Here is a 22,769-nt window from a genome sequence, read left to right on the forward strand (position 1 = left end):
AATCTAAAGCTACAATTGGCTTGTAAGTAACCTACTGAAATTAATAAGGCTAATTATCTCTATTATTTCCAAAGAGGAAAATTAGTTTAAAATATTAAACTACCCCCCTAACTTACTCCCACTCACCCACACACACATTATACAGCTAGTTAGTGCCAAAGGCAGGATTCAGCTGCATGTACTCCCCTCACCTGGGCTCTTTCTACTCCATTCCCTCATTCCTGTAGAAAGAGAAGAAAACTACAGTCTGTGCTTGTCCCTCACTCTCTTCTAAAACTAAGCATATTTCTCACTGCTGGTGGGAAGTGACTAGCAGCTGCAGCACCCTCAAGAAGAACGGTAGCCTGTCCTTCATCAGAAAGCTTCAAAATGAAGAGAGCAGAAGGCTCTGCACAGCTCCCAAATACCATCCCCTTCTGTAAAATAGAGCAGCTCAGCAATTCCCCAGATGCCATGAGATGAAAGGGCCACACAGCTGCTGGATGAGGAGAGGAGTGGCCCCGCTATTTGTGTTCATAGTGGTCAACAGGCAGTACTCAACGGTTCTCAACACAAAGTCGCATTAACGAGGCATGGAAAGGTTACAAGACCCCACATCCATGAATGAAGAATTGAACTGTGTGTGTCCTTTGAGCAGAAGTTTCAACTCATCTAAATGGGTCAGTGTCAGCCTGGACATGAATGGGAGAAGGGAAATAACACCCAGTAGGCACCAGATCCAAGGTAGGCATCTTATCTATAAATCATCTGCAGAGATATGCAATAACCAGAGCCCCATAGAGCAGAGAAGTAAACTGAGGCATAGGGAGGTGATTTGCAAGGACTTACATTGTTAGCACATGGCAGACATGGAATCCATGCCCAAGTCTGTCTTGCTCCCAGGCCATTGCTTTCTCCATTATATGATACTTGCCTTTTCCATGCTGTCTAGACTCCATTTGTTGTGATTTTCAGCTGCTTGGATGAATTGCACACTTGGAAATCCACCAAAAGCAGATCCTACATCTTTAGCAATCCATGTAAACACTAGGCCAAATTCCAAACATCTTTTTAACAAAAGAACTCTCCAACCTGAGTAATGGAGCTTAAAAACACAAGAAAGGAGGGAAGAAAAGGAGAAAGGCAAAAAGTAATTTTACCTCACAGAGGAAGCTTGTGTATTAGGACGGGTGTGGGTGGCTGCAGCTGGCACAGATATAATCACAGCCCGTCGTGAGAACAATGAGGCTATAACTCCAACTTCTGAAGAATGCCATTCATTAATTCAACAATTATTTTTGAGTGCCTCTTTTGAACAGAGCACAGTGCTGTGAGACTGACAAAAGAGCAAGAAGCTTGGACCCAACCCTCCTGGGACTGCACAACACTCCGGCTCAGAGTTCTGAGAGAGACTGGGGAAAGTATAACCTCACCAAAGAAGATTTAGTTTTTCGAACACAGCTAGATGGACACCAGTGACATGAACTTTTACCCCATCTCTAAGCACATATGTTTGATCTCTGGCTCCACTCATATTTTTTATTTTCCTGTTGTCTCATTTTACTTTAGTCCAATTTCCTTACCTCTCTGCTGGAATATGCAGTGCAGTGGAAAAAGCACTCAAAACAAAGAACTGTGTCCCATCCCACCTCTGCAAGTTTCTTGCTATGCAGCTTTTGACAAGTCTTCATCCTTCTTGTAGCTTCCATTTCCTCATCAGACAAAAAGATGTACCAATCCTTCTCACAAGGGTTACATGAGGATTAATGGAGCTAATAATAAGTGGAAGTCCTATGAAAACAGTAAACTGCCAGAAAAATGTACACAGTAGCATCAATGCTAACAGTTATTAATTATAAGTTAGTGATTAATATATAGCTGTATAGAAAACTCTGCCAATTGACCATTATTTTCATTTACCCTGGGCAAAGGCTGGCAGAGCTAAAGGGAAAAGCAAGACAAAGAATGCTACTTTGTGAATTCTTCACCAAAAGGACAGCATTGTAAGCCTGCCGTGAATAAAGAGTGTAAATTATATTCAGCATGATATAAGTAATGACATATCAATTAACTGTGTCAACAAGGTCTAAAAATATGCAAATTACTGTACTTCAATTAGAAAAATCTACATCCTTAGAGAATATTGTAAATCAGGAAATTTGGGAGACATTAAGAGTAATCAGTGAGGGAAAGCATGTACTTTTTACCGTATCCTATTTTTATACATACATAATGAAATAATTATAGCTACACTGTATTTATGCCTCTGCAAAAATATTAAAATCTTAAGATCTTTACAATGATAAGTTAAATCTGTATTATGTTTTCAGACAACATTAATTATAAGAAAAAGAAATCTATTATCATTCAATGTAAGTAAGTTGAAACTAATTTGGACATGTAAATTAGAAACTCAGTTTTTCACAGCATCAGAACATAAGATAGGAGAAAGCTAAAAGAGATATCTAGATCAATTATTAAGTCTAAAAAGGCAAACACTTTAGCATTAAGTTGTAATGCAAATTTAAGAGTGTTTAGTAACTTTTCTCAAAAATTTCAAACTATTTGGTCTAGAGGCTTCCCTGATTTTCTTTGTTTGAAATGCCTTATTCTATCCTTTGGGGATGTATTTGCCTTTACCTGAGCTGTCCACAAGCTATAACTCCAAATAGCAGACAAGGCTGGGAATGTGTAAGGGGAGGCCAGTGTTAAATGAGTTGGATAACACCTACAGTAAGAGAGGAGAATGCCCTTGCTTTGAAATTTAATTTGTCTCAATTCCAGAGATTCTAGAGGAATAGAAGGGAGAGGGACACAGGACTCAAACCTGCAGTGACCCACTTCATCCCAAGCCTTCCCAAAAAGTGCAATGTGGCATTGTAGACTGACCTGTTTGAGTCTTATTAATCAGAAACTCCACAGGGCTTCTTCAGGACCTGAAAATCATGACTTCCTGAGAAGTGTCCACTTCCTGCTCCCTTCCTATTAATAGGTTTGCTTTTCATCTTTCAGGACCCAGGGCTCAATATCACCTTTTATAAAATCTATCCCAACGACCCCAAGCCGAGGCAAGCCCTGCCTGAGCTCTAAGGCACTGTATCCTTTCTTTGTTTGTGCTTCAGGGAGTAAATCAAAGCCTCAATTGAGAATACACAAATAAACAAAAGGAAGAAAGAAGAAAGACAATAGACTGGGTGAATAAACAACTCTCTATTATGAAGAATGTACTTGCGTAGTGCTAACTTCCATTGGTTGGAACTTCCATTAAAGCAGCAAACACTGATTCACCCTTCTCATGGTTAATCTAGTTAAATAACTCAGAGTTGAAGCTGGTTTAATGAAAAATGGAGAGGAAGGTAGAGTTTGCATTCATGTTTCTTAATATCCCCTTTCTGTATTACAACCCCACTTCTTTCAATCCCCACCTCCCATGAGATCTGCACTCTCCTCATACTTTCTTGACCAACCCTCATCTAAGGTCCAAGCCTTCTTCTCAGGAAAACATCTTACCAAATTGCATGCAATAAGTGGTAAGGCTGAGCATAGCACTTCCTCCAAGAGTTTTGTCTTGAACATGAAGTCAAATATTATACCCAAAGAGCCAAGATATAATAGAGAGGTTCTATACCTGACGCATTTCACACAGTACAATCCATTTCTTATCCCCCTGAAAACACACACACACATACACAGAATCTACTTAGAAGCTATTTGATTTGCCTGTTTAAACATCAGCTCTGATAGGTGACAGTATTTCTTAAAATGGAGCTATAATGAAATAATTTAGAAATTATTGTTTCATTTATGGTTAAATGGATATATCAGGGATGTTATTTCCATTGGGGAGAGGCTAATCTGCAGCCTTGCAAATAAATACCAACCCATCAAATATTTTCCAGTATGCTTTCTCTCCTGGGATAGAAGATATGGCTAGCTATACAAATAAAAAACTAGCATCCTTTCTGTTTTGTGCAATAAAAATCTTGGCTGTTATAGTCTATTAGCTAAAGTATCTAATAGTCTACTCAATCCCAAATAAAATTATACATATATATATGACTATCTGTAGAGATATAGTTAGGAATATAGGTAAAGATATCTCATCTACTTGGCCAGAAGATTATATAGATATGTATAATGTATATATGGATAATATCTTCTTATGTCATATATAAGTGGTTTTGGGAGATTGAAATGTGTTTCCCAGTGTGGGTGCAGACCCATTATAAATAAGATCTCTTTAAGATGTTATTTTAGATAAGGTGTGTCCCCACTGAAACAAGTTGTGCTCCAATCCAGTGTACTGTAGTCCTTAACAGGCAGAGTGAAAATCAGACAGAGAGAAGCCACAGGGAACACCCAGAAATTGGAAGTCTATGGAACCAGAAAGAGAAAGGAGAAGAGGCGGCCATGTGCAATGCCATGTGACACAAAAGCCAAGGACCAAGGATCCCTGGTATTCAGCCTCAGAATGTCACAATCTTCAGGAAGAAAGCATTGCCTTGTTGATGCCTAGATTTTGGACTTCTCCTATCCGCAAAATTGTAAGCCAGTAAATTTCCATTGTTTAAACCAACCCATTGTATGGTATTTATTTTAGCAGCCCAGAAACTAAAACAGTGGTTGAGAACAGACTCAAATGTTAGATAGTCTGAAGTTGAAATTCTGGCTGTGCCAACCAAAATGTTATTGGGCAAGTTACTTAAAATCTCTAAGGTTTTGCCTCCTTATTTGTAAAATTGAAAGGATAGCAATTTTACCCTGAGGTCTCATAAAGATTAAATGAAATAATGCTAGGAAAGAGCCTAACATAAGTGGTGCCACAAGGTAACTCTCAAATGGTTGCAATTTTTAAGTATCTTCATAATAATAATTATGATGTCTGCCATAAGTTTTCATTGCAAAAGTGAGTTTGAGGACAGATGAGATTTATAACTATACTTGCCCCAATTTTTAAAATTTTTATGGGCATCTGTTAACTATTCCCTGGCACCTGATAGTCCACATGGCTCAAAGTAATATCCCTCTGCCTTACCTGTTCAAGAATTTAGTGAGATTAAAACCTGGGCAGATGTGCTTAATCAAATGATGTTCCAGAAGAATTGAGAAAGCCAATCAAAAGCAGGAGTCTAAATAATCTTAAAGCAATAAGTTTATTTTTTGTTCCTTATGCAAACCATCATGGTATCGCTATGCTTTTTTTCTCTGCATTACCATGTTAATCCACATTTTTCTCCCTACCCCTGTCTCTTCATATTTACCTCTCACCATCCATAAGTGTGTGTTTTAAGTGCTCTAGGATTTATGGCAGAAGTATCTGGATCACATGTAGCTAAGGTTCTGCTGATTGATTATGCTAATAAAGAAATATACTCAAGATTTAATCACTAATCTGTAGCCTGAACATCAGAGTATCAAGGGCTGCAAGGAAAGAAGTTCCTATCAATGGCTTATTTAAAAGTTGAAGAGTCAGGAAGGAAGAGACCGCACTAAATCTGCCTGTTTGATCTGAATGAAGCCACAGGGTTTCTCTCTAATCTATCACATCTTTCTCCCTTTCAATTCTCAGGAACAGAGAATTTACCCACCAAGATTTCTGATTAACACAAGTTAGCTTTGTTGAATGCTACAATCCTCATCCTGCCAATTGTGTAGGATGGATATCAGATTAGGAGAAGGACAGATAAATTCGATAGTTTGACTTAGTCATCTGTATGTTTAAAAATAAAGGGAGAGCTAGGGAGGACAATCAGTCATCCCCTACCACTCCCAAGAAAAGGAGGACAATAAAAACAGGAGAGAAAAATACATGCTGTAAACACAGCTCACCTTTTATCGCAAGCTCCTTCTCTGTATCCAAAGGCTTTGCAATGATTTGGCCATTACTTATCTTTAAGCATCAGCTAAAGAAAGCTAGCATTTTGGAAAGGTAATTATAGCGTAATGCAGATGGTAGTAATAACAATTACCAAGATAAGCCCTTGCAATGATCTTTGCAAAGCAAAGTAAAAGTAGCACTGACTCATGAAGGACCTCCAGTGGAGAAGTCTGCAATGCAGTAGCCAGCTGTCCCCCAGGAAAAGTGGCAGGCAGGTGCTATCACTCGCATACTTGGAGATGAGGCTAGGTGGAACTTAAGCACTTCTTATATTTTAAAAATCCTTCATGTAGAGACAATTCCTAATGGTCTTTACTTGATGCCAATCCTAGCTCACCTCAAATGCTAGAGGAAAAGATTTATTCGCCTACCTCCTATGTCCCAACTTTGGCCTCTATTTCCATATCTTAAACTGCCTGCCACACACATTTCTGAAGGGAAGGATTTATCCTACAACATGATAGTTGTTGAATTAGGGGAATCTAATTGCTTAGAAATCATTAATTGCTATAAATAGATGACTTCTGGGAGTCAATGAACTATAAGCAGAAGAGACAGTATGTTTGAATGTCACGCTTGTGCTCTGGATATTTTTATGACTTGTCAGTAGTTCCGTAAAGAACTCACACAGAGAAAGGTGCCTAGTCAACCTGTGCTGATTGAAATTGCCAGTTAGAAATAGATCGTTCTCGTTTTAAACCTTGACCACCCTCCTAACACATCACAACGTGCATTCATGATGCATTATTAAGGAAAGCTAGTATCAGCCATCCAAGAAGACAAAGAAAGGAGGACTCAGAGGAAGTACTATCTGATCTTTGCTATTTTCCAGGGCATAAAATAACAACCTGCCATCCACCTTTTGCAGGTCATTTTTATTACATTGCAAGCCAAAATGAAATTTGACCTTCATTTTCCAGTTATGCTAGTGATGATAAATGTAATGCACATGAACAAAATGAACGGGAGGCTCTCAGAAAGTCAGATTAATGTGGACTTATTCAGTTCTGAGTTTCCACCAAGAAAAGGGGCATATCTTTCCTTAGAGCTTTCATCTTCCTTTCTAGCTTAGTACCCATGCCTTGCTCAATCACCCTGAGCAATTCCACGCACCCTTTACCTTCCTACACCAATAGGCCCTTTCACTTCTAAGGAAGGAAAATCATTTCTCCCAGTCATTTTATTGCATGATCCGATCAGGGTTCTTGTTCTGCAACAACACAGTAAATAAATGCCTCTTTCAAAAAAACCCCAGGAGTAATGCAGGAAAGTGCTGCCTTGCAAAGGAGAAACTCCTTTGGTGCCCAAAAGTCCTGCTACAGGGATCACAAAAATTATCAAGCTGCCAATTAGCAGTTTCTTATTCAGACCCTTTATGGATTAGCTAACACTCCCTTTAGCTGTGGGTTTCGTGTTTGTGAAAGAAACTCCCCTTTAAATGCAGCCCATGTGCTGAACACACTGCTAAGCAGCAGGCATTCTGTCTTAAACCGACACATCAAAAAGCAACAAGTGGCCTGTGACCTTCTGCAACCTCAAAAATCATTTTCGAAATCCTTGGTGTCTGGTGAAATTCCAACTCGTCTCCAAATTCAGCTGGTTGCCCTTCCCATTTCTTCTTTCACAGACTCAGCAAAGCAACTTCTGAGAGCAGCTAACTCCAGGGATGTCTAAGTGTGGACTCAAATCAGTCCTGACCAGAATAGTTGGTGGTTGTGATTCAACACTGCCGAATGAAATACGATTACCCTTCAGATCTACGGGATTTGGAGCCTCTAAATAGCCAAATCATTTGGTCAGGTCTATTTCAGTCATAAATATGCATGTGCTGATTCATTCATTTTAAACCCCCAATGGATCCTTTGCTCACAGTCATCCATTCATTCATTCCAAATGAAATGCAAAAGGGTTACCTTGGTTTACAAGGCCCATGCTGCTGCTCTGCTCTCATTTCCTGTTCTCCCCCTGGCTAACCTGTGCCCCACTCACTGAGCTGTACATGGGCTAAGTACTTAGGGTACCAAAAGTGAGCATGGTACCCTAAGTACCCCCCCCCACTAGAGAATCTCACAATTCAGTGATGGAAACAGCCACTGAAATTAATAATAATTATTATTATGTTAAGTACAGCAAATGAAATCTTTGGAGGGTGATGAGAGCAAAGGAGAGGGAAAAACAAGTGATCACAGATAATAAGAAAAAGTGCCACAGAGGCAGAGACCTCTGAATTGGAACTTAAAGAATAAGTAGTAGTTTGCCATCCAGAGAAGTTGAGAGATGCATTCCAGGCAAAGGGAATGACATTTGCAATGTTACAACAGCTGTGTGATATTACACAAATCTGGACCGTAAAGCACAGGCAGGCATTGAAGTGTAACATAGCCTTTGAACTATTAGCCAGAAATAAATTCACATTTAAAAAAAAGCAAAAGAGAGAGGCTCTTATGATACCAAGTGTTAGTGAGAACATGAGAAAGGATACATTGTCCTGCACTGTTGGTTGGGAATGTCAATTTGTACAACCTTTTTAGAAGACAAGTTGTCAATATCTAGCAAAGTTGAAAAAATTAAATCCACCCCAGTTGTATCACTTCACTTTTACAAATGTGCCCAAGAGGAACGATCTCACATGCAAAAATAGACATCCACAAGGATGTTATTAGCAGTAGTATTAGTAATTGTGAAAAAATCTGGAGATAGCCTAAGTGTCCATCAATAAGAGACTCAATCAATTACATGATATTATGGAGCCATTAAAATGTATGCATTAGCTCCAATTATCAACATGGAGAAATCTCTAAGTTATATCACTGGGAGAAGGAAGCAAGTCACCCAAGGGTACATACAATATGATGCCATTACGTAAATTTAAAAAATCACAAAATACTACTCTAGACTGTTTGCAGACACATAAACAAGTAAAAGTATTAAAACATGGATATTTAGTTTCCTACAAGGTAGTGGTTTTCTCTGAAAGAAGAGAGAGAAATGGGATTAGAAAGGGTACACATGGAGTTTAATGCTTCTGAAAAGTTTTATCTCCTAAACAAAAAGATCTGATGTAAATATGACAAAATGTTAACATTTGTTAAATATGGATGGTGAGCACATGGGTATTTGTTAGGTGTTTGTCATATTTTTCTCTTGTGTTTTTCATTTTGTTCAAAAATATTTCAAATTCAAAGAAGGGATTTCACTTGCTGGGCAGTAATGTTTTAGTTTTCAGCCCATGGACGCATTTTAAATAAATAAATTCTGTATTCTATATAAAAATAAGTCAGAGATATTTACTCCATTAATTAATCCAACCACTCAATCAACAAGTATTAATTGCCTATTATGCAAAAAGATGCCATTTTATATAACTGACAAGAATACATACAAGCTGAAAAGACTGACTTTGATGAGAGAGAAAGGACATAGAGAGTCAAACAGTTACAGCATATTTAAGTATATAGAAGTTATATTCCCTTAAGCTGCATTGCCATAATGTACCTTATTTTTTTATTAGCATGTGGTTGCTTTCAGTGTAAAATAAATTTGAAACCATAAATACAATATCAGCTCTTTCATATTTCAGCACTTATCAGGATCTAAAATAAAATAACTGCGTATATCTCATTGGGCTCAAAAAGTGCCATAACTGACCCTCACATTCATGGCCAACTGACTTTTGACAATGGGGCAAAGACCTCGCAATTAGGAAAGAATAGTCTCTTCAATAAATGGTGCTTAGAAAACTGTTTCTCCATTAGCAAAAGAATAAAAGTGGACCCCTACTTCACACCATATAAAAAAAATCAACTCTAAATGAATTAAAGGCCTAAATATTTAGGCCAGCACTATAATTCCTATAAGAAAACATAGAGAAGTACCTTCAGGATTTTGTATTAGATGGTGTTTTTTTCTTAGACTTTAGACTTTACACTGAAAGCACAAGCAACAAAAGAAAAGTAGATAAATGACTTCTCAGTGAAATTCAAAACTTTTATTCCTCAAAAGATTTTATCACGAAAGTAAAACAATGACCTAGACAATGGGAGAAAATATTTGAAATCCACATATTTCATAATGGTTTAACATCCAGAATATATAAAGAAATCCCTCAACTCAACAACAAAAAGAAAAGAAACCCAATTTGAAAATGGACAAAAAAATTAACAGTCGTTTCTTCAAAGAACATACACAAATGGGTAAAAAAAATACATGAAAAGATGCTCAAATCATTAGCCACTAGGAAAATGCAAATCAAAACCACCATGAGATACAATTTAACACTCATTAGAATGGCTACTATTTAAAAATAAACAAACAGCAAATTACAAATGTTAAAAGATGATGTGGAGAAATAGGAATATTCATTCATTACTGGTGGCAATGTAAAGTGGTGCAGCCATTGTGGAAGACAGTTTGGCAGTTCCTCAAAAAGTTAAATACAAAACTACCACACGGCCTGGCAATCCTACTGCTAGGTATATATCCCCCAAAAGGACTGAAAACAGGTACTGGAACAGATATTTGCACACCAACATTCATAGCAGTATTATTCACAATTGCCAAAAGATGGAAGCAACCATTGTTCATCAACTGATGAATGGATAAACAAAATCTGGTGTTTACGTAAATGCACTAATATCCACCCATAAAACAGAATGACATTCTGATACACACAACAATAGGGATGAACGTTTAATGCATCATGTTGAGTAAAATAAGCCAGACACAAAAGGATACATATTGTAGGATCTCACTGATGTAAAATAATTAGAATAAGCAAATTCATAGAGTCAGAATCTAGAATTAGATTCTATTAACAGGAGATGGGGTGGGGTAGGGAATAGGAAGACAAGGCTTAAAATGTACACAGTTCCTATTTGGGATGATGGAAAAGTTTTGCTAATGTATGGCAGTGATAGTAGTACAATATTGTGAATGTAATTAACAGTGCTGAATTATAGATGGGAATGTGATTAAAAAGGGAAACATATATGGCACTTGAATAATTTGTTTTTAAAAAATGTATGGAACTACAAACCATGGACTATGGTTAATACTGAAATTATAAAAATGTGTTTTCATCAACTGTAACAAATATACCACAACCAGGGCAAGGTGTTAATAATAGGGTGATTATGGGAATCCTGAATTTGTGCGTGATTGTTCTGTAAACCCACAACTTCTTTAATTGAAAAAAAATGGAATCCAAGTTACTAACTTATAAGAGGCCTACTGCTTCCCAAGGAATTAGCTATTCTCAAAATCAAAGCTTACAATATCAGCAAGAACCCAGAAGGAAACTCCTCAACTACCAAAAAAAAAAAAAAAGTAACTTCATAAAACGGCCTTAAACACTCATGTTATGACTTTCCTGAGAACAAGGAGCCAAAAGTTACACTGACAACCCTCACCTCCATTAACACAAACACTTAGGAGAGAAGGAGAAAATGAAGGCAAATCATGAATCCCTCCCGCTGGGTGTTATTCACAAGCAGTCAGCCATTTTTATAGTCTTATTGACTGTGGAAATGACCTCCTGTCCAGGAACTGAAAAGGAGCAATTCCAGCCAGGTTCCTTGTTTTTTGCTCAAATAAGAAGGTGACTCAATATCCAGAGTGAAGAAGGAGAGTTCTCCTTCTATCCCTTAGCTTTGTCCCTTCTTTCTACTAATGTCATATAATCTAGCACTTACTTCTTTAAGTTTTTAAATCACATAAGTGACCTCTAAATAAACACATTCTTACCATGAAATAGAAAAACCAGTATAAATGTATAAAATTTGTGGAATTCTCCTTTTACTCAACTCTGAACCCACTGCTCTCCTCAAAGTTAACCCTTCAGAATCTTTTCAATGCATTTATTTACCTGTATGAACAGATACATTTCTACATAAATAGCTCATGTGAAAGGGAGATTCTTTTTTTTCCACTTAAAAAATAGTCTTAGCAATCATTCAAATATCATTCCTATAGTTCTATTTACAGTATTCTTGTTAACAGATGCAGAATATTCTATAGCATGGCTATAGCATCATTTTTTAAGTATTCTCACACGATAGATATCAAGTGTGTTCCTAATTTAATTGCAAGCTTAAATAATGCTGCAATTGATGTCCTTGTGCAACTCCAATACTACAAAGCTGGGTACTGTTTTCTAGCTGTTTCATATATCTCTGCCTCAGGACCCAATGTATTTGCAAACAATATTCAGGAAGCTCAGCTATGACATATTTTTGTTGTGTGGTTCCACTGAACCTAATGCAGAGCCAGGCACATGCAAAGCACTCAGAGGTGCTTACAGAAATGAGTACATTTGTGTGTTTGGTACTCTCACTACCTGTGGTTCTCTGGTCAGTGGAGCATGTCACAGTGGAAGCTGACAACTGGCATGTAGTATTTAGCAGACACTTAAATAAATATTAAATGACCCCCACAACTTAAGTAGAGCAATTTGTGCCAGAAAGTTGGGAAGCTGTGCATGTTGATGTGAGTCAACTTTCTTCTTTCTCTGTCATTTGGGGGCAGAGAAGACAGTGTCCTCTCTCCCTTAGGCAGGGAGTCAACCGTCCATCATTCTGGCAGTTCCCTTCAAACAAGATACCCGCTGGGCTCCTCTCATACCGCCTCTCTCAAGTGGGTCCAAGCAAGGTCATTACCTGGCAACATGAACTCTCCTTATCTACCTGGCCCTGTTTCAGAAAAGAGTCATGACAGCAGGGATTCAATCTCACCTCTAAAGCCCTTTCCCAGATAAACAAGCTTTAAAGAGTCCATGATGTAAATGACCTCCCGAAAGGCCAAGTCATCAAATCAGCAGGAAGAGGCTCTTTCCCCGAGAAGGTGTGTGGCCTGGAAGGGGCCTCTAAGAGAGACTGGGGATCCATAACCACAGAGGCAGCTCTGAAAGTGAACCATCATCAATTTAGCAGGGCATTTAAAACTCCAACCTGTGGTCCAAAGACAGGAAGGTGAGAAGTGTTCAGTAACAGGAAGATGATGGTGAGAGGTAATGGATGGATGGCACATGAAAGCACAGAAATCTCCTCTGGGCTGGTTCACTAAGAATGACAATATTTGGAATCCATTCTTTTGATATGGAAATAAGGAAATAGTCGGAAAATGAAGGGAGAAAAAACTAAAGAGAAAGAAAAAGAAAGAGAAACAGAAAGAATGAAGAAATATTTATGAGTGTGACTTTTAAAAAATCAAAGCATAAAAATATCTTTAGATATAAAAATCTATCCTTTGCCTACCGACTTGCAATGGGCAAGACAATGATGCAACCCTATTGTGAAAGTCTGATGGATAATGTGGGGATCGCAGAGATAAGCATGCAAGTTGCACTGAGCTCTGAAAGAAATGGAATGTGCCAAAGAACTTAGAGTGGTTTAAATTCTGGATTACTTGAATGCTGTGGACTTGACTTTACATCTTTGGGTGCTTTGACATTTTCATTTGAAAATATATTTATTGTTACTTTGAAAGTAAGCTGCTAGAGTAGAGTATAACCTCTAGAAATAAATGTTGAAGGGATTTGAATATTATAGATACAGAACTGAAAAACACCATTGAGTCATCTCCTGAGAAGCCTCTGCCTAAAAATGAGATAAAAGTCAAAGAGATAGAAAACTAAATTATAAAGGAAAGCTAGAAATATCTTTTGGGAAGCTTGCAGAATAAGTCAACTGATCAAAAGTACCTAATGAGGGCCTATCAGAACTGTAGCAGGATGTCACCCACACTGGGCCAGCAAGGAGTTAAAGGACTTTCTAGAAGCCAAAGGAGCTTTTCTGCTAAGTCAGAAGCTACAACATTTGCAAATGGAGCATTGTAATTTGGTCCTTTAAAAAGCCCATATTCATCATCAATGTATTTCCAGTCTGTTAAATAGTAGTTACTTAATGAATATTTGTTGAATAAATTAGGCAATAAACGAAAGGAATGAATGAAGGACAGGAGGAAGAGAGAGAGGGAGAGAGCCAGAGGGAAGGCAGGAGGAAGGAAAGAAGGAATCAAGGAAAGAATGAGGAAAAGAAGAGGGAGAGACCTATTTTACTAAGTGGACAGTCTTCATAGGATAATTTTCCTGGAAGTTATTCCTTCCCATAATCCACATGCCCCTCAACATCCTAAAAGGTAGGAACAGAGAATAAGAGCTGGCAGGAGAACTGTGAATGTCAGGGAGGGCATTAAATTCACCACTCCTTCCTTTGCAATTCTATAGCATGTACCACTCTGGGCCATATCAGCTATTCATGTGTTTCTTTACCTGATCCTGCCCCCTGAGATATAGATCCCGACAGGCAAGTACAGGGGTCATGTGTGTGAAAACTGAGTATTTACCAGATGGAAAACCATGCAACAAAAACCCTGTTTCCCCCTTATTTTTCTCTAAGGTAGACCACCTGTATACCTAGGGATAGTGACCCCAGGGCATCTTACAAGCAACACCCAGCTCATCATACCCCCTTCTAGATTATTTTACTCAAGTGTTCTTCTAGAACATTGCAGAAGCTCAAAATGTACTTTCTAAATGATTAGCACTCTTCTTCAGACCAGACCATCAGGAGTTTCCACCAGTGTTATCAAGAGACTCAACAAGAGCAGAAGGAAGGTGTTGCCATTAAAGTCATTGACTGACATGGTGACATGGGATGCCAGGAAATGCAAAGACCTCTCCTGAGAAAGCTTGGGAGCTCTACAAACTTCTAGAAACTACCAGCAAAGAGTCAGACTGGTTAAAGAAAAAAAAAAGGTGAACTGTAACTGTAAATAAGAACTGAACCAAAAATCATATCTGAGGCTATTTATATTTAAACCAAACTTAGCTTTTTAGGAATATTGGGCTTAACTATCCCACTGAATATTTTGGTTCTTCTCAGTTAACTCCTTGTTAACAAAGTCCTAAGTTAAAGAACTCCTTCAAAGTGTTGTTACATTTGAAATCATCTTGACACAGAGGAAGGCAATCAAGTCTCACAATGGTCTATGCTGTCCATGATTTTCTAGTGGACATTGCCCCCTCATGTGCTATGTAAACAGAAGCTGCTCCCTGGATTGAATGATGAGCAGCTGGAACTGAGGTGAATAAGGCATAGTCTTTAAGGATTCTCTAAGGAATGAAAGAAATCAACCCAAGCCACCATTAGGAAAATGATGTGGCACAAGAGAAGCACAGTAAACTAGTGTAGTCAGAGACGTTCCAAGAAGAGGGGAGGCATAAGAAGGTAGCTGAAGGATGGGTCCTTGCTAGAAGGAGGGGCCGGAAGGAAGACTGAAGCAACCTCACTCTTAAACTGTCTCCTGCATCCACCACCTTGGTCCATCTAAAAAAAAAGAAGGAGTTCTTTGCTTTCTGTTATCTTTCTCTTTTCTTTTGTATCCACAGCTGGTATTCAAACATGTTATGTAACCCCTCTTTTTCCCTATCTCATTTTAGAGCAAAAGAACTTGCTCTAAAATTGAAACTAAACTCTCCCATGATAGTAGTGACAAACTCTTCACAGCTTAAAATTTGAAGAGTCCTATGAACAGCACATACATGGGATTTAGATTTTAAACAGCAAGGCAGGAGTCCTGAGAATGAGATGCAGGAAGACTCCCAACATCTAAGCTATTTGGATAATGGGTTCAAGCGAGCATGTATGGCATGGGAACCCCAAGGCCTAGAGAGAGGTAAAGTGAAGTTCCATAGTGGTGAACAGGTGAATGAAAGCACCCACCTACTCATAGGTATAGAAAAACACAGGACCACTTTCTAGGCCAAGGAGTCTTTACTGCTTTTCTGGCAAAAACACAAAGCAACAGATTCCATTAAGCTCTAAGAAAAACTGGAATTACAAATCTAAAAGGAGAAACTCTGAGTCTAGAGATATATATTTAATATGAATACATTCATTTAAAAGATAATACGTGTCATGAAGATTTTAATGTGGAATTAGGAGAAAGTGTAACTTAAGCAAAGATTCAAAATGTCCACCAATGGCCCCTCCACTCAGTAGGTTGATATGCACACATAAATGCCCTTATTCTCTGTTTCCAACCTGGATAGTAAACTTTGTGGTCTTTTCCCACAAAGGCGTGATCAGTGGATGGTGCAGTTTTCACTCTAACCACAATATCCACGTAGAAAAAACTAAAGCCAGAGTCAGGATACTTTGGAGTCCTTCTACTGTAAGTTCATATTGGAAAATCCATTACTATGGTTGATAAACCATACATTTCCTTTTTGAAATAACCCAGATTCAGGGGGTGCAAGGATAGTTTAGTGGGAGAATTCTCACCTGCTATGCAGGAGACCCAGGTTCAGTTCCGGGTCTACGCACTTCCCCAAAAACAAACAAACAAGCAAAACAAAGGAACAAAATACAACAAACAAACAAAAGTTCAATAAATGGTGCTGCAATAATGGGATACTCACATGGAAAAAAAATAATGAAATGTGGCCCCAGCATACAAAATAATAATAATAATAATAATAATAATCCAGATTTAGTAGGAGCAATATATGGCACAACATAAGAAATTTCTGACAACTCAACATTTAAGTAGAAACTGGAAAAAGCAAATGGTGAGCCCTAATGTAAACATGGACTTTAGTTAATAATCTATAATATTAGTTTATCAATCATAACAAACATATCACACTAATGTAAAAGGTTAAAAATGGGAAACTGAGTCTGTAAGGAGGGATTTATGGGAATTCTGTACTTTCTGCATGATTGTTCTGTAAACCTACAACTACTCTAAAGCATAAAAAAATTAAATTAAAAATAAAAAAAGACATCCAGGAAAGATGGCAGAATAGGGAGCCCTAGGACTCAGTGCTTCTACCAAAACAACTACCAAATAGGCAGAAACTATCTGAAACATCTATTTTGCAACTCTGGAGGCCAGAGGAACACTGTACAGCATCCAGGGAAGAACAGGGAAGAGGCTGATAACCTACTATAAAGGACAGTAAATTGTTCTCTCTGAACAGTGGTTACTGGCACCTATTCCCCACTCTCCTCACAGGCCACCACAAGGTCCAGCTCCTGGCTAGCTCACTGGTGACAAAAAGGGACATAAAAATCCTCTTTCCCAAGAACAGGGGTGGGCACAGCTGATCACTGATCACAGCTTTTGATTATCGAATTCAGATCACTGGGTCTGGTTCAGAGGGGAGATACTGTTTCCACCTGCCCTGGACAAAGATAGTGGAAGCCATTGTTTCAACCCTCCCCAGACAGTGGTGGAGGCAGTAGAGATTTAAAGATGCAGCACTTCCACAGAGCTGCAGGAGACAGCAAAATGTCTATACTTGCTAGGCAGGCCAGGAAAACTTTCCTTTCTGGAGCCATTAGAGAAGCTTTGGCACCCTTCCTGATCCTCTCCCAAGGGCACTTTGGAGCTGATCTGTGCCCCATTTGTGGGTCCCTGGCTCTCTTTTGTCTGGGAAAGTCCTCTTTGGGTGACCCTCATCCCAGAATTGCCCTCCAGGGAAAAGCAACAAGAGACAATGAAAGAGTGTAAAAAGCTGGAGAGGTGGACAGTTTGGGAAAAATGCCTTCTGGCTTCAAACACCCAGGAAAGGGAGTTCTGTCTGCTGGGAAACAGAGAGGAAAATCAAACTCCTATAAACAGGGGAACTCCAAAACAACTAACAAACAAAAACCCAGTACAAAACAGAGGACCAAAAAGCCAGAGGTTACCCTGCACATTGCATTCATCCTGGGAAGACCTTCCTGATAGGAGGGCTCATTACAAAAGTAAGACACAAATATCTCAGGGAATTACCAGCTCATTACAAAAGTAAGACACAAATATCTCAGGGAATAAATCCCAGATTTAAAATTTTTAAATATTAAAATGAACAGTGTGCATTTTAAAGAAACAGAAAATGATGGCCCACCCAAGGGAAGAGGAAAAAATACAGAAAACACAACTGAATAAAATAAGAATGTGGACATATGGAACAAACAGTTTTAAACAAAGGCTTTTAAAAATGATCTTTAAAATGTTCAAAGAGATGAAGAAAAGTACAGATAAAGAGTTCAAGGATATCAGGAAAACAATGAATGAGTAACATCAGAGTATAAGTAAAGAGATAGAAATTTTAATAAAGGAACCAAATAGAACTACTGGTGTTGAAACCACAGTAACTGAAGTGAAAAATTCCCAGGAGGGTTTCAAGAGCAGATTGGAGCTGGCAAAAGAAAGAATCAATGAACTTGAAGTCAAGGAACTTGAAAAGAAATATTAAAAATGAAAATAGCCTAAGACAGTTACGGGATGCCATTAAGCACACCAATATATATAGGAAGCCCAGAGGAGAAGAAAGAAACAAAGAAAGGTTCAGAAGAAATTGTCAAACAAATATTATGGAGAGTTCCCAAATTAGCAAAAGATGTGAATATGTACATCCAAGAAGAACAGAGAAGACTTAACAGGATAACATGAAGAAAAATGTACCCTGTTATATAATACTTACACTATTGAATGGAAAAGACAAGGAGAAATTTCTGAAAGCTGCAAGCAAAAAAGAATGTTATGCACAAGGGACACCCAATTAGACTGAGTGCTGATTTCTCATGAGAAACTATGGAGGCAAGAAGACAGTGGGTTGGAATACTTAAAGTGCTGAAAGAAAACTATTGCCAGTCAAGAAATTTATATTTGGTGAGATTCTCTTTCAAAACTAAGGAAGAGATTAAGACATTCTCAGATAAACAAAAGCCTAAGGAGTTCATCATCACTATACTTGCCCTACAAGCAGTGCTAAAGGAAGTTCTTCAGATTGAAAGGAAATGACCCTAGACAGTGGTTCAAAGCAGCAGAAAGAAGTAACTCCTGCAGTAAAGGGAAATGCAAATGCATGAAGAGTAAAAATAAATCTACATTGTCAGATATACAATGTACAAGGGCAGGCAATGGTAGCTCAGTGGCAGAGTTCTCGCCTGCCCTGCTGGAGACCTGGGTTCAATTCCTGGTGCCTGCCCATGCTGAAAAAAAAAAAAAGTAAATTGCAGATATACAATGTACAAAGATATAAGTAATAACAATCACAAAAAGAATGGCAAAACGAGAAAGGGGTATAGGAAAAGTATAAGTACATGCTACAAAAGTTAAGTCGATATCAAACCGAATATGATGGTTATATTTTTAGGATGTTAAATTTTAACCTCGTGGTAACCACAAGGAAATAGATTAAAAATATAAACAGATAATAATGAGAAGCACACAGTATGGTGCAATACAAAAAAAATCAAATAAATATAAAAGCATGCATTAATGGAAGTGAGAGACAAAAAAGAAATGACTTTTTCCTGAAGAGCAAATACAGATAGCTCAAAAGCAAATGAAGAAATGCTCATTTTCACTGGCTATAAGAGAAATGCAGCTCAAGACTAAAATGACATACCACCCCACACCTATAAGAATGGCTGCTATTAAACAATCAGGAAACTATAAATGTTGGAGAGGATGTGGAGAAACTGGGACACATGCACTACTGGTGGGAATGTGCAATGGTGCAGCCACTATGGAAGACTGTTTGACGGTTCCTTAGGAAACTAAACATCCAGCTGCCCTATGACCCAGCAATAGCACTACTTGGTATATACCCAGAAGAGCTGAAAGCAACGACACAAACAGACATTTGCACACTGGTGTGCAGCATTATTCACAATCGCCAAAAGATGGAAAAAAACCAAACGCCCATCAACAGATGAGTGTATCCACAAAATGTGTTATATATATACATACGATGGAATATTATGCTAGTAAGACAAAAGTCCTGAAGCACATGACAAGATAGATGAGCCTTAAGGACATAATACTGAGCAAAATTAGCCAGACACAAAAGGACAGATACTGTATGATTCCACTTTTATGACCAGCATAAAGGTATAATCAGAGACTTATAATATAGAATACAGGGGACTTAGAAATACATAGAAGCTAGAGATGGGTGAAGTGTTAACTAATGAGGTTGAACTCCAATGTAAGGGAATAGATAGGAGCAAAGGTGATTCTCTAGTGAGTCTAGAAGTAATATTACCATATTGAAGATGAACAAGATTGAAAGAGGTTGTATAGATCTATGTGTCCCACCGATTAACACTAGAAATATGAATGAGTTCTTGTAAGAATTACTTCAAAGATATGATTCTTGTATAAAGAGTTTAGTCCAGGGTACAGGGTGAAAACTACTATTGCATGCTATGAGCTATGTTCCAAAGGAAATCATCAACACTACCACAGCAACAGCAGAGGTAAATAATGGGGTGAGGGACAAGAGTCAAGAAGAGGTTTAGATCTCCTATTTGGTGAGGGTGTGTTTATTGGTCTTCTTTCTCTTGGAAACAATGAAATTATCTAAAATTGAGAATGTTGATGGGCTGTAGACTTCGGGCTCTCTACATGATGCCCAATGAATGCAGGTGGCTGAAGGATGCACTGATAGAGAAGTAGAATGGCGAACTCATGAAGTAGAATGGTGTATACTTACGAACGAAGGCTGTGCTGCTACAAAAAGGAACAATGTCATGAGGCATGCAATGATGTGAATGAACATGTGAGATATTTGGTGAGACAAAATAAGCTAGAAACAAAAGAATAACAATGGTATGGTCACCTTTAGAAAATGCTTATAAGAAAACAAGGGCCTATATTGTAAGCTTTTAGAGCAGACACATGTAGTCCAGAGTAGTGATTATTATTTCTGGATTTTGAGAGACTATTTTATATATATAGCCTGATATTTAGAGATAAGAATGAAGCCGAACAGGTTGGGGTTAAAGTAACTCCGAACATAGGGGTAAGGAAGATAGTGTCTATATTTTAGAACCACACATACTCTTTGAGACTAGTGGAAGAAAGGTTTATTTGATCTGGAACTGAAATTTTCTGTAGTGCATAATCTAATTCAACCTATCTAGCTCATTTGAACAACTGAAACACAGAAAGCACAGAATGAGAAAGAGGTCCTTTAATCCTGTATAGATAATTATAATTCCTGGAAACATCCTAGAGTATATTAATCAAATAATCAAAAAGTATTGGCAAAGTCCCCTGAGTGAGGGGAGAAAGACTATGGAACTATTAAACCTTACCATCAGGGAATCTCCTGATACTGTGTCAAACTTTTAGGGACACCTAAATCAATAGGCCATGCCCTCGATCATAAGGCTTACTCTTATGAAGCTTATGTAGTAGCACAGAGGCTTAGGCTACCTATAGGTACACCTAAGAGTTACTTCTGTAAGAGCTCTGTTGTTGCTCTGATGTGGCCTCAATCTCTCTAAGCCCAACTCTGCAAGTGAAATCATTGCCCTTCCCTCTACGTGGGCATGATATCCAGGGGTGAAAGTCTCCCTGGCGATGTGGGAGAGGACTCCCAGGGATGAATCCAGACCTGGCACCGTGGGATCAACAATTACATCCTGACCAAATGGGGGGAAAGAAGTACAATTAATAAAGTATCAGTGGCAGAGAGAGTTCAAATAGAGTAGAGAGGCTACTCTGGAGGTTGCTCTTACGCAAGCTTCAGGTAGACCATGCTACCTATCATAACCTACCAACCCCCAAACAGGACCATTCCAGCCAATCCCAAAGAACACCTAGGGCAATTTATAAGATTTCACAAGGGTTCCAGGCACATGACTAACTTGCCAGAAACCTACAACCTCCAGATGGGTCCTTGGTCCAAATAAGTCCTGCCTCTCCAGCCTCCTAGTCCAGCCTCTCCAGAACATCAGATAGTTCCATCTCCCTACCCTATATTACAGACAGACCCTTTCAGTATGAAAAATTTAGAATTGTCATAGCCCAAACAATCTGAATGAGAGACGGTAAGATCAAAGGTGATGGTGGAATTATACATAGAAGATAGGACTTATCAAATGAATATGAATGCTGAACCATTAAATTTTTATCTCTTTTAGTCTCCAGTATTTTAGAGCAGCTAGAAGTAAAAACCTAAAATTGTGAAATTATAACCCATGTCGAAGTCTGAAATATGTTCTACAACTGATTGTGGTGCTGTGCTTGGAAATTTATAGCTTTTTTGTATATATGTTACTGTCCACAAGAAAAGAAGGGAAAAAAGTCGACTGTGATGATAAAAAAGTATTTAAGCCCTCTAGCCTCCTATATTCTGGCACAGCTAGGAGGAAAAATATGACAGGATCATATTGTAGCTCATGATAAACTCTGGATTCTATCCTGTAACCACTTTTTGAAGAGTGCTTTGAAAACTATTGCTTTTTTATTTCTTTGCTTTGTATATATGTTATATTATACAGTAAAAGAAAAAAGCTTAAAATAAATAAATAAAAAGCACATAAAATAAAAAGATATGACTTAAGCAGCAAGATGGCAGAGGTAAGTCCTGTAGTGACTTTACATGCAAATGAATTAAACTCTCCAGTAAAAAGGCAGAGATTGCAGAATGGATAAAAAAGCATAACCCTACTATATGCTACCTGCAAGAGACTCACCTTAAAGTCAAAGGTACAAGTAGGTTGAGGTAAAAGGATGGAAAAAATGTATACCATGCAAGTAGTTTCCAAAAAAGAGCTGGGGTGGCAATACTAATATTGAATAAAATGGACTTTAAGTCAAGACAGTTATAAGGGACAAAGATGGTCATTACAGGCTAATAAAGGGGACAATTCCACAGGAATAAATATGTAACAATTCCTATTATAAAATACATGAAGCAAATACTGACAGATTGGAAGGGAGAAATTGGCTGTTCTATTTTAATAGTAGGAGATTTTAACACACCACTTTGAAAAAAATGGATAGAACATCTAGTCATAAGATCAGTAAGGAAGTGCAGGACTTCGTTATGGATACACTAAACCAACTAGATTTAACAGATATATATATAGAACATTGTACCCAACAAAAACAGAATATGCAATCTTCT

The sequence above is a fragment of the Tamandua tetradactyla genome, chromosome 19 (assembly GCF_023851605.1).
Source record: "Tamandua tetradactyla isolate mTamTet1 chromosome 19, mTamTet1.pri, whole genome shotgun sequence".
Classification (NCBI taxonomy): Eukaryota; Metazoa; Chordata; class Mammalia; order Pilosa; family Myrmecophagidae; genus Tamandua; species Tamandua tetradactyla.